The sequence below is a fragment of the Aethalodelphis obliquidens genome, unplaced genomic scaffold (genome assembly GCF_003676395.1).
Source record: "Aethalodelphis obliquidens isolate GAN/ISIS:26980383/991018 unplaced genomic scaffold, ASM367639v1 scaffold24, whole genome shotgun sequence".
In the NCBI taxonomy this organism is placed as follows: domain Eukaryota; kingdom Metazoa; phylum Chordata; class Mammalia; order Artiodactyla; family Delphinidae; genus Aethalodelphis; species Aethalodelphis obliquidens.
In genome coordinates this window covers 2,979,509-2,992,494 of record NW_020837968.1, presented here as the reverse complement: position 1 = coordinate 2,992,494, position 12,986 = coordinate 2,979,509, and positions in this window count along the sequence as shown.

Sequence of the window (12,986 nt, the reverse complement as noted above, 5' to 3'; positions counted from 1 at the left end):
ACGTGCCAGTTTACAACTGTGTCAGCATCTGCTGTGTGTAAACAGTATGATCAGCACCAGGTAAGTGTGCAGCTGTTTAATGTACTCTGGGGAAATTGGAGGGCAGTAAGCAGTTGTATAAAAAAGAGTATATGACTATTTTAATTTTGAAAACAATATTATTAGTAATTGCATCCTGTAGAATGTAAATGTAAAACATGCATGCTAGCAAAATTTAAAAAAAATTATGCCAAGAGAAAATTAGATTAGCTAATAATCCAGCATTTCCTCATGAAAACAATGTATATAGAAAATATGTATGTTTACAATGCTAATTGTTTGCTATAGAATCAGCTGCTTGCAACATATTTGATTTCCTAGGACAGTAAGACCTGAAGGCATTTCCTGAGGTCATCACATCCACTTTTCTGATTTAAGGCCTGCAACTACCCAAACAAAAGAATTAATCACACAGCCTGATTCTTATCTCACCAAGGGGAAAGACTAGCCTTGGGAATAACTGCTATGAAGCTTAAAAAGAACAACTCTGTATAGTAGATGTTCAAGTCCCTTATGGAAAATGGTGTAGTATTTGCATATAACCTATGCACACCCCCATACTTTAAATCATCCATAGATTACTTGTAATACCTTATACAATATAAATGCTGTGTAAATAGTTGTAAATACAATGTAAATGCCAGGTATATAGTTGCCAGCACATAGCAAATTCAAGTTCTGCTTTTTGAAACATTCTGGATTTTTGTATGGAATATTTTCCATCTGCGGTTGGCTGAATCCATGGTTGTGGAACCTGCAGATATGACGTACAGACTGTATATGACAGAACATCAAAAAGCCAGCGGGGCATGTATTCATAGGTCCTCAGTTGCTGAGCTTGTTCTGACATTACAATATTCTACAGTTGTTTGTGAATATTTCATTTAGAGAATCCTTTTAAAGCCATAGATAATTTTTTTTACAGGATCATTAGCTCTTGAAATAATAATGAGCATGGGAAAACCATTTGGTATGGAAGAAAATTTGAGGACTAGTGTTGTAAATTAATACGTTGTTAGTCCTATAACCTCTGGTCACTGCACAGAGAAGTCAAATGGGGGAGGGTGTAGGCACAGGACTCTGCATTTGGTACACATACCCTTGCCTCAGTCTCTCCCATCTCTCTCCAACATGGAACAATTTTTTAAATAATAAAGGAATACAGAAATTCCAATCTTACACTCTGTTGCAACTGAATCAAATTACATATGGTTTCACATCAAAAGTTAAAGGTTAATGAGTGATAGATTTTTAATAGCATAAAATATTTGGATTTCTTTCCTTTGAAAATGTACAGCATGAACTTGCTGACCCTGTATTTATCCCTTGATCAAAAGAGACTTCAAAGGCATTCTTCGTTTCTGAAATGCAGTCGCTCTACGGTTCAGGTATCGCCATGGTTTAATGTCTAAGAAATATGAAGTAGAAAGAGAAAGGAGAACTGGGGACTTTCTCTTGCCAATTGCCATAAATTTTTCCCTATCTTGTCAGATCGTGCCTGGGGCAAGCCTGCAGATAAAATGACCCATGTTTTTTCTTCATCCTACAGATTTGTCTCCATGTCTTATCCCTGTTAACAGCTGTCTTTTTCCTGGCTTTCTTCAATTTTCCTACATTAATTATTTTTTTCCTGCTTTAGTTTAAAGGTATTTACATAGTGATTTCTAAAACAATTCTGTAAATGTTTTGACAAAACTGAGTTTGGGAGGTTAAAACCATTCAAAAACTTTATATATATATATATATATATATATATATATATATATAATTTTGCTGATAGCACAATTTTAAAGTATGTAATTTGACCTTTACAAAATACAGTATAAGCAAAGTTCAATTATAGGAGTTGGTGAAGTGATGTGCAAAGAAAAAGAGTGGGAGACAGTTTTGCACAAGGATCTGTGACTAAAAGAAATAGTCGGGAAGATAGGGGACTAACATTGACCCCTGTCTTGAACAATCATATTCTCATTTCTGTTGCCTCCCATGATTTCCCTTATGATTTCCTTTAGAGCTTCAAGTAGAGAATAGCTTTTCTAGGTGGAGGAAATCAATGTATAAACAGATGACAGTTAAAAGGAAATCATGTCTGTTGTCTTCTTAGAATTGTGGAAGACAATTAATTATCTCAGTGATACAGAAGTCTGTTTCATATACACCATCTGCACTACTGGGGGAGAAAGTGACTTCAGAGAGCACACCAATACTGGGGACACAATGCTTAACATCTTTTCATGATATTCAATTATTTTTCTCTAGCCCTTTTATTATCTGCTATAGTTTATAAACATATATAAATGTGTGGATACATATATGTGTATATGCATAAATATATGTATGCACATATACACTCACAAAAGGCAACCATCACGGGCTAAATGATATGGATTGCACAAAACCATTATAAAGATATTTTACATTCCTGTTAAGATACTTCCAACTCCTGTTAATAGGTGAGATTTTGATGGGCAGGGAAGAATTGCACTCACAAATATTAGAAACATTGACATTGATATTCTTCTATAATTTGAAACCATTTTCTAGAGCTAGAAAAATCTAAATTTGGATATGAAAATATATGAGAAAGATACTATGGTGTTTTGGGCTGAATTGTGTAACCCCACAAAATTTACATGTTGAAGTCATGTAAAAATTCAAAATTTACATGTTGAAGTCAACCCCTAGTACCTTAGGATATGACTGTATTGGAGTTTGGTCTTTAAAGAGGTAATTAAGATTAAATCAGATCCCTAGGCTGGGCCCTAATCCAACATGACTGGTGTCCATAGAAGAGATTGTGACACAGATATTCACAGAGGGAGGACCCTGTGAGATGCTGGGAAAAGATGACCATCTACAAGCCAAAGAGAGAAATTCTCAGCGGAAACCAGCCCTGCGTATACCTTGATCTTGAACTTCTAGCTTCCAGAACTGTGACAAAATAGATTCCTATTGTTTAAGGTACTCAGTCTGTAGTACTTTGTTGTGGCAACTCTTGTAAGCTAATACATACAGAATATCAGATAAAACAAAAGAAAGGAAAAGACTGGCAATTACTCGTGTAAATGAAGCACATTTTCCTCGTCTATATTCAAGGACAAATGATACATTAAAAAAAACACCCCAGTAAAAATGTCTTTAAAATACAAACATTAGACTACACTCAAATCTCCCTTTTCAACCTCTCTTTTATGACTACTCTATTCAGAAAATAGTAACAATAATTGGTGCACTTCCCTTATTAAAGGAAAAGAAATCTTTCCCATGCCATTTCCACTGTCATTAAGGCTCAGATGATGGGCTAAACTTGGGGTCTTTTCTAGAACTGGGAAAATAGTATTTCTTAAAACTCCAGTGGAAATAATTTGTACAAAGACTTTCTTGATTGATTCCCCCTTCATTTTAACTTTTCTTCTCCTAGTTCACTGTTCCCCCAAATGGGCTTTAACTCATTGCCTCGTTTCTGCTTGCTATTGCACAGATCACCCCTTATCAGAGCTTTCACTAGCAACAGCATCTAAAACCACCCTATCACAATCTATCCTTTTACCTGCCTTTTTCTCTATGCAAAGAGTTTCTAAAGGAAAATGTATTACCTTCTAACCTGTCTACATATATGTTTGTGTTTTTTTCCTGCACAAACACACATTTCAGGAGAGAAGGCCTTGTTTTATTCATATCATGTATTAATAACAGAGGTTTGTTGAATGCTGTTGTTATTTGATGTTATTAAATTGAAAGGGAAAAGGCCTGTGACTTGTGATACTGACTCATTTTCCCTGGATATTGCAAAATCAAGATCTGTTTGGTCTTTGGTGAAATGAATATATATATATATTCCAGGCACCTCCAAAAAAGTTGGCATGGCTAAAACTCTTTCCATACGATTTTGCGCTGATGCTTGGGGACTCCAGAGTCTGGGAATTCAGTGATTTGACTTTGAATTGCCTCATCTCAAAACCCATGCCCACCCCTCCTTCTAGGTCCCTGCCTGGTAAATGCTGTAGTTGTTGATTTGTCCTTTGTTCTAATGAACAGATATATTCCTTTGAAGTAATTGGAAGAAAGAAAAATCAAAAGCAAGGAAATCATGGACTCAGAAAAATATCCTAAACAGAAGATATGATTAAAATTACAAAGGAAAGCATAATTGAAAGTAAATTTGTTTGAATTAGTATTACAATACAATATCTGATTTTATAATATTTAATATTCTAATATTAACATAATTTTATAATCTGATTTCCAGGATATTCAAAGGAATCTTCCTAAAAATCCATGTATGTTCCTGCACTTTCCTGCTTAAAATTCCTCAGTGACACCCATTAGTCTTTTTAAAGACCACATTTGTAACATTCCCTTCAGGGACCTAGCTAGCAACTGCTTACTTAAAAATCCATGTTCTATCCTAACCAAAAGTTTGACCTAGGGCCTGTGAACTTGCTTTTTCCCCTCTTTGGAATTTCCAAACTGCTTAGAATAGTAATGTACAATTGCACATTTCAACTGAAGTCTCACACTAAAGCAGGGGCTGTGAAAATGAAAAGAGGGGAGCAAATCTGAGTTTCTCAAAGTCAGGTGATGTTTTTCAGCATGAATTTTGGCAAAATAATTCTATACCAGCACATCATTGCCCTGAGCCATCACTTGCATGGCACTTTTCAGTGAGAGGGTTCGAATGTTTCCAAGACACCTAATACTTTTAAAACAGAGATGACAAATGCATGCAATTGTCCTCCAGACACTTGTGCGCAGCAGTGTAAAATGTGAGGTAATCAAATCAGGAAACATAGACTTACAGCAATTTCCTCAGGCTAATGGTCATGATGAAAGCAGTATATTCCTGAATTCAACAATGTGCTCATGCATGATCTGGGAGCACCTGCATAGTTAGCTGAGTTATGGTTATCAAATTAGTGATCTGCTGCTGATTTGGACCAAAGATGGGGATGGCACTCCCTGAACGGCGGCCTTACAAACCCCTAAGGCAGTGAAAACTCTAAATAAAACAAAACAATATAGTTTGCTTAAATCAAGTAGAATTGCATATTGTACATAAAGCCATGATTCTAACTTTCTACAGTATTATTTAAAGTGCTTATGAATTTAAATAGAATTTTTAAATATACATTTAAATTTTATTTCTGTCTTCAGAATTAAGTGGCAGGAACTGGAGAAGGGTAGATGAATGCCCAATTTTGCAGGAATTTAGGCTGTTTGCTGAGGACAGGTGAAGAATTAGGACAAGGCTAGTGTTTATGACATTTTGTTCACGGATATCAGTATCTTTGACACTAGATGCAGCACATTCCTAGAGTAAGTTCCCCCAGGAAGCCTTTACCTTATTTTCTTGCCAAACTGAAGGTGGCTATGCTCTAAATAATTCCAAATGTGCCGAGATTTTAAAAGTGCATGTTTTCAGTCCCGCATTTAAAGAGCCTGATGCAGTAGAATTCAGTACAGTTCTATTTCCACAGTATTCAGATCTTATCTCGAATTAAACAATTTAACCAGCACAATTTATTGAAAAATCTGTTCACATTGCATTTTTTAACGTGTATGTTTTTAATTTGGCTTGCTTTGTTTAAAAAGGAAAAGAATTCATTAACACTAAAAAGAGGAGATTATCCTAAAAATGTATGAGAATCTCTCAAAATTTTAGAGCAAAAGTGCATTGGGGCCTCGTGGGAAAATCCTTATGTCTGTCTCTCTTCTTCTGCCTGGGGCCACACAGCCTGGATGCTCTGCTTCTCCACACTGTTTCACTTCATTCTCTCTGAAGACTGCCCAACTCCACTCACTCCTCACTCAGCTTTCAGAGGACTAGTCGTATTTCTCTCCCTAGATGGCAGTCTTAGCTCCTTGGTCTACCTACTCTTCTAGTTCCTCACAGTTTAACAACTGAGTTTCTATACCCCATTTCCAAAACCTCATTTCAGGGAATCCAACTGGCCTGACTTGAGCTGGATTTAATCAGCTCTGGGCAGAGTCCAGGGTCATCTGCTCCAGGGCAAGGGCCAAGCATGAAGGCATACATAGAAAGCACATGCTGGGGATCACTAAAATCCCTTTCACTAAAATTCTAATTTACCTTCATTGAATATATGTAAATTATGTGAGTACTTGTGAATAAAGCTTTCCTTAAAGGGTTGATGATGTTAGATGATAACTATTTATTGCTTTTTGTTAGTTGCAGTGTTTAGGAGGAACTTGATAGGAGTTCTATTACTTGCAACAGGATCTGGATATAAGTTATTAATTCAGTCAGCAAACATTTATTGATCATTTGCCATTTACCACACAATGAGACAGTAAGAATAAACCATGAATAGACAGAGGAGCAAGGTTCAGCAGAGGCAGCAACCAGAGATTTTGCTGAAAAGTTAAGAGAGATGATGCCAGGATATCAACTGTTAGCTACCTGTTAGCTAGGGACAGTATTAATTTGAAAACTGTCCCTATAACGTCTGCAACTCTACATAAATGTTTACGTATATTACATATAAGTTCCTTTTTCTTGTTAAAACTCATAGATTTTCAAAGGAGGATGTAAATACATATATTATTCAGTTATATTTTAGCTTGGTATCAACAATTTAAAAAATACCTGCTTAATAAACATCAGAATAAAAACAATGATCTGTAATTAAACCCTTTTCTCTCCTATTTACCAAGATAACCTCAAATGATTTACTATAGCACAGTAGTTCTCAATGCTCAATTCAAAAATACATAGGATAATAGGTTAATTCACTTTAATTCAGACAATTATAACCCATTTAATACATTAGCTATATTTGAATGATGTGCTAAATTGAATTTAAAATCACGACCAACAAACTTGCTGCTACCTAGTGATAAAATGTTAGATAAGGTACTCTTTTGAATATTGTTTCAAATTTTATTGAGTTTATACTTAACGCATATTTTGACAAACATGGTAATTCATGTTTTTTTCTTAATATAGAATTCTCTTTAAAAGTGATATGTTGAAAAATTCACTATTGTCCCAATTGGTGGTTTTCCTTAGAAGAAAGTTTTAAATTTCATAACAACAATTGCTGTCTGCTTAAGGGAGATTATCTGAGATGTAGTATGTGGCCTACTTTTACTAAGAATAATCTATGTAGGCTAAGGTAATGTAGATTTTATTGCAGTTGGAATACTAATATAGTTATGAGAGTTAACTGAAAATTAAACCAATATTCCAAAACTTACTACTTTATCTTGAAATACTGTAAAATTTGATATTAATTTGTATACATTTCCTAAAATACAGACCTCAGGTTTTACTAGCAATGGACATGTCAACTGATTGATATATTTATGTTCAATTCAAACATTTATTGACCATTGAAAATAAACATAGGGGGAAAAAGACAAATATTTTACTTAATGGAAAAAATGAGTCTGTTTAAAGTACGGTAATGATTGACCATGATTGAGAGAATCACTTTTAAAATCTACCAGGTATGAATATTTCAATATCCATCATGGCTCATAAAGATTTTTAAACCATCACAGGTTACTGACATTAAATTACTAATTTAAAGATTTAAGTTTTAAAAGTTAACAGTCTGCAATCTTAAGATAGTAACTCATGTTAGAGTTTAAGATGATGTAATAGAAACCATAAAAATATTAAGTTAATGTTGCATCTCTGTGAAAAATACCATTTAAAACACATACAGTAGGATAAAGCTCAAAATGTTACATAGAGCAATAATAGCTTCAAAACCAACTGACATTTTAAGAAATATTATATTATACATATGATTTAGAATATAAAGCATTCATAGAATAAAAATATTGCATTTGAATTTGTCTGAATTTCAAATTAGAGAAGTTCAGTCAATCATTCTCTACTTAAACTCCATTCGAGTAGTTTTTTTAATTTTTTTTAATGAAAAATAAGATACAAAAACTTTGCTTATATGTGTTGCTAATTAATGACATAGTCATGACCTGAGTCCACTGTTTATTAGTGGGCTTGTGCTGCCTTGTTCTGTGCTCTCCTTTACTCTCAATCATTGTGCAATTGTGACCCTTTTGGCCAAGGAAAAAATTGTATTGGTTGTTCTGAGAAAGGACAATGTTTCAAAGAAAAATAACCCATGACCTTAAAACTCTAAACGGAAAGAAAATTGGCCAGAATTTAATCAGTCACAGAGTTCAGAGGCTTTATTTTTCTAAAATTGAACTTACTTTAATTATTTTCTTTAGTAGATTTATAGGAACATGTGAGTACTCCCTGATAATGCTGCACTGAATGATTTGCAAGAAGGAAAAAACTCTACACACAAAATAAAAGTGTTATAATAGAGGGTCATGGAGTTTATAATCTATTGTGGCCGTTTCCATAGTGATTTCACAGAGAGAAATACTGTGTGCTACCCAGTATAACTCCTATAACACTTAGCAAGACACACTTTTAATGAAACTAGATTATTTTAATGGATCTCAGGCTAACCTACTTCGGCTGTTTTATGTAGGTTTCCTGCTCCTTGTATAGTAATTCACGACCAGAATCTTATTGAATGATGCTAAAACACTGTCCATTAATTCCTTGTCACTTTATGAATACCTCCAGAAGTTTAAACATATAACATTTGAACTTGGTTTCAGTAGTCATGCTACTTACGCGGATCACAAATGTACCCATTTATTTAATTAAGAATGTATCTGTATTGCACTTTCTTCACCCTTAGTTCAGGACTAGTGCAAGAGCAAGTGGGTTGTTTGATATGATCATAAGTCTGAACATTTAGTCACATTTATTATGGCCACATTTCAAATCTTATATATGAAAGTGAAGATACATCTCTGAATTCTAACTACTGCAGCAATATTTCATCTTCTGTAGCACATCTGAGAAAAGGTTTAAGGATAAAGAGATCATTATTGTTGTTAATTATTGTATTGTGATTTTATATGTGTTTTCACTCAAATTTCACATCTCTGAAAGGTAATTACAAGTATTTGTACTAAGACTCCCATTCTGGATTGTAATAATATCTCCAGTTCTGTCAGAACAATGTAAAGGTAAGGATACTAAAATGTATAAGTTGAATCTGCACAGCTGTAAGCAGCTCCTTGCCGGACACCTCCCTCAGCAGGAAGCCCCTTTACTTGTCACTTTGGCAAAGCTATATTGTAACTAAACCAATTGCCTTTTAAACCAGGCACCCCCATGCTCTACCCATCTCTGGCCCAAGCACACCTTTCAAATCTTTTAATCACACAATACCTTGCCTAACTTGTCGGTTCTTTCCGTGGATCAAAGAAGTAGAAATGAAGAACCAGTAATTAACAGATGACCAGATGATCTACAGGAAGATCCCGAGGAGTCGACAAGCCTGCACCCAGTGGGGGATGGTGACGACCCTGACCCCCTATCTTAATGATTAACTGAGATTACTTCTCCATTTCCCTTTAAAAACTTTCATAACCAAGCAGAATCTTTGGAGGTGGTTTTTGGGGGGACGCTGAGTCCACCATCTCCCCAGATTGTCGGCATTCTGATTAAAGGCACCTTTCTTTTGCTACCAACATTTGTATTGATTTTGTAAGTGGTGAGCAGCGGGACCCCCCCAATTCAGTAACACAGCCAATGAGATCCATTTTTAAAGAAAACATTTATTAAACATTGGGCTGAGCCGTGAATGATAAGGAAGCCATCTCTTAAATATTTTGTAGAAGAGAGCACTTCACTCAGAGGCAACAGGACTAAGGAGGGAAAAGGCTGGGTGTCTTTGAAGGGCAGCAAACAGTAATACTGGATGAGAAGGAGCAGGGGATGAAAAGTAGTTTGGATAAAAGCTGCAGCCACATCATGAATGGTCTTTCAGGTAATGAGAAACTATTAATACTTTGCTGTAATTAGGATGGACTGCCGCTGGGTAAGTTGTAATTGTGTCTGGGGTTAGGGGAGGGGGTAATGATGATAAACGAGAAACAAAGAAATAAACCTCTAGAAATAATCCAGAATAAAAGACGAAAATGCCTAGAATCATCTTGGACATATTAAGGAGTGGTGAGATGTGGAGATGCTTTGGATTTATGGAAAAACACCTCCCAATGGTCTGGATGTGGGGTGCAGAAGAAAGAGAAGAATCAGTGATGACTTCTTGAATTTGAGACTGATGAATTCAACTGGTTAAAGGTTTTACTAGGACTTGCCCTAGTCCCACCATACGCTAATTGGCTCAAGAATTCTATAAAAGTATCTTTATAATGATATCCTTCAGGATATCCTGTCATAAGTTTTAGCTACTGTATATTATCATCAGCTTTGAGAACAGGACCCTATGTGAGTAGGTGGTGAGGTATAACAAGCTTGCATATAGTATCAAACATGCAAGATATGAAGATTCTGCACACAATGTGATCACTAATTGAAGATACCCTTACAAATAAATAAATAAAAATTGAAAGTAAAAATACTGATTGCTCTAATTTTCAATCACCAGTTTATCTATAGTGCATATTTGAAGTTATAGGTTAGACTGCAGTCCTCATTGGCTTACTTTTTTCTTTTTCTTTCTGTTTTTTTCACCTTACTAGAAAACCCTAACTTGTGATGTGAGCTTGTTGGGAATGGCATAATCTGGGTTTTTTTTTTTTTGATTCTGAATATTTGAATCAGTCCTGGACCCATAACTTAAGAAGTGATTTCCAATTGAAGACTACATTTATTAAAATATATAGAAATATATACTATAAAATAAAATATATAGTTCATCAAATTTTTAAATCTTTTAAGCAGTGATGCTCAACGCATCATGTTGTAACTTTGAAATTATACATTTAACATTTAATGAAAAAAGATTCCCTTTTGTAATCCTTGCTTTTATTTACGTCTTTTCTCTTCATCCAAATTTTTTCCTTGATCAATCATGTAAGTTCACTGATGTAAAAGTTATTACAAATGATACTGAAATGAAGTGAAAAGGATATATGGAAAGTGAAGGCAGTTAAAGTAGACTAATCTCTTATAAATATTTACTATAAAATCAATAAGAAAGGCCTGGTAACGGCAAAAGAATGAAGTGAGAGAGGCTATTTGTTCCTTTTTTGATTTCTTGAGGTTTGGCTTTGATTAGGTTGGGTGATTTTAAAGTATATTTGTATGCGCAATTGCATATTGCTCTAGATTATCCAGAAAAGAGTAAAAATAACTGAAAGTGATGAGAGGAAGTAAAACTAGAATAATTATGAATCCCACCAATTATAGATTCTAGCTGGAGGAACAAAGAGGAAATTGATGCTTCTCAATGAAGAGTGGAGTTTTCATTAATATATTGAAGTGTAATTTAAGATGCTGAAATGAAGCTGGACTTGATGAATGAAATGATCACAGGAGTATTAAATACAAGCTACCAGAGAAGCCCTGGGCTTTGCCAGAGTTTTCACTTTGTTACAAGAAAACTCATGTGTTCAACCTGTAAATATTAAAGAGAAAGTATGGGAGAGAAATAAAAATTGTATTTATATTACATCCCCCCCATACTGTTCAAAACACAAATTACATCACATTAATGCATTTTCCCTACAACTTCCATATAGCCAGAAGCATTCATTGAGTATATTGGCAGTCTCCCACAATTAATTATAGATACAGATACCATACACAGTTATAGCCTGTTCATTTTTAGAATAATGCAATAATGCCTTTCTTGGGTTTATACAGGTTTCCTAGTGAAAACAGAAAGTGTTCAGGTTTTATAATCAAAACATTAGGGTGAATTATCTAAAGCACAGTTTACTCATATGCAAACAGAATGACAGTAATTACCTTGTAGGGCTGCTATGAGGTTTGTATAATTAATCCAAAAGAATGAATACACCTTGATAATTTAATATACACTGTAGTCATTGTATTGCTCTAATTAATCTCAGAATCAACATTCTCTGAATCACTGCCTTGAATTACTTAGGTAGATACATATGGATAAAATAATATGAAATGACCTTCAATTTTTTCATGTTCAAATTTTAATTTGACTAATCAAAAAAAGGGAAATTTTAGAATGTGAGAATACAGATTATTAAATATTAAATAATTATATAAATTGCATGATATATTTTTAAAATCGTGAATTTATTAAGTAAAGTGTATTTTAATCTAAATCCATGGGGATATTTATAAAAGATAAATACAAGGCTGAACAAAAAATTTAAAACAACTTATTGAGGCAAAATCCACATAACATAATAGTCACCATTTTAAAGTGAACAATTCCATGGGGGAGGTGCGGCCAAGATGGCAGAGCAGGGAGACTCTAAGCTCACCTCCTCCCAAAAGCACTGCAAAATTACAACTATTTATAGAGCAACTGTCGATGAGAACAACCTGAAGTCTAGCAGTAAAGATTTTCCACAACTAAAGAAATAAGGACGGAACTGCAACAAGACAGGCAGGAGAAGCAGAGATGTGGTAGAGTTAAGATCCACACCTTGAGTAGGTAATCCACAAATGGAAGGATAATCACAATGGCAGATGTTCTTCCCAATGAGTCAGGGGTCCAAGCCCCACATTGGGTTTTCCAGCCTGGAGATCCTGCCTCAGAATCATGAGCTCCAAGAACATCTGGCTTTGAAGACAGTGGGGCTGGTGTACTGGAGAAAAGAAGGGTAACAGGAAACAGATTGCTCTTTTAAAGGGCACGAACAAAATCTCACATGCTCCTAGACCCAGCACAGAGGCAGTAATTTGAGAAAAGCCTGGGTCAGACACACTTGCTGATCTTGAAGAGCCTCCTGGAGAGGCAAGAAACAAGTGGGAATACCCTGGATGACATAGATGCTGGCAGCAGCCATTTTTGGAAACTTGTTCTACAATGAGGACACTGGTTAAGGCAAATGCCATTTTAGAGTCCTCCCTCTAGTCTATTAGTACTGGCACTTACTTGCCCACTAGTCTGTCAGCACAAGTCCCAAGACCCCTC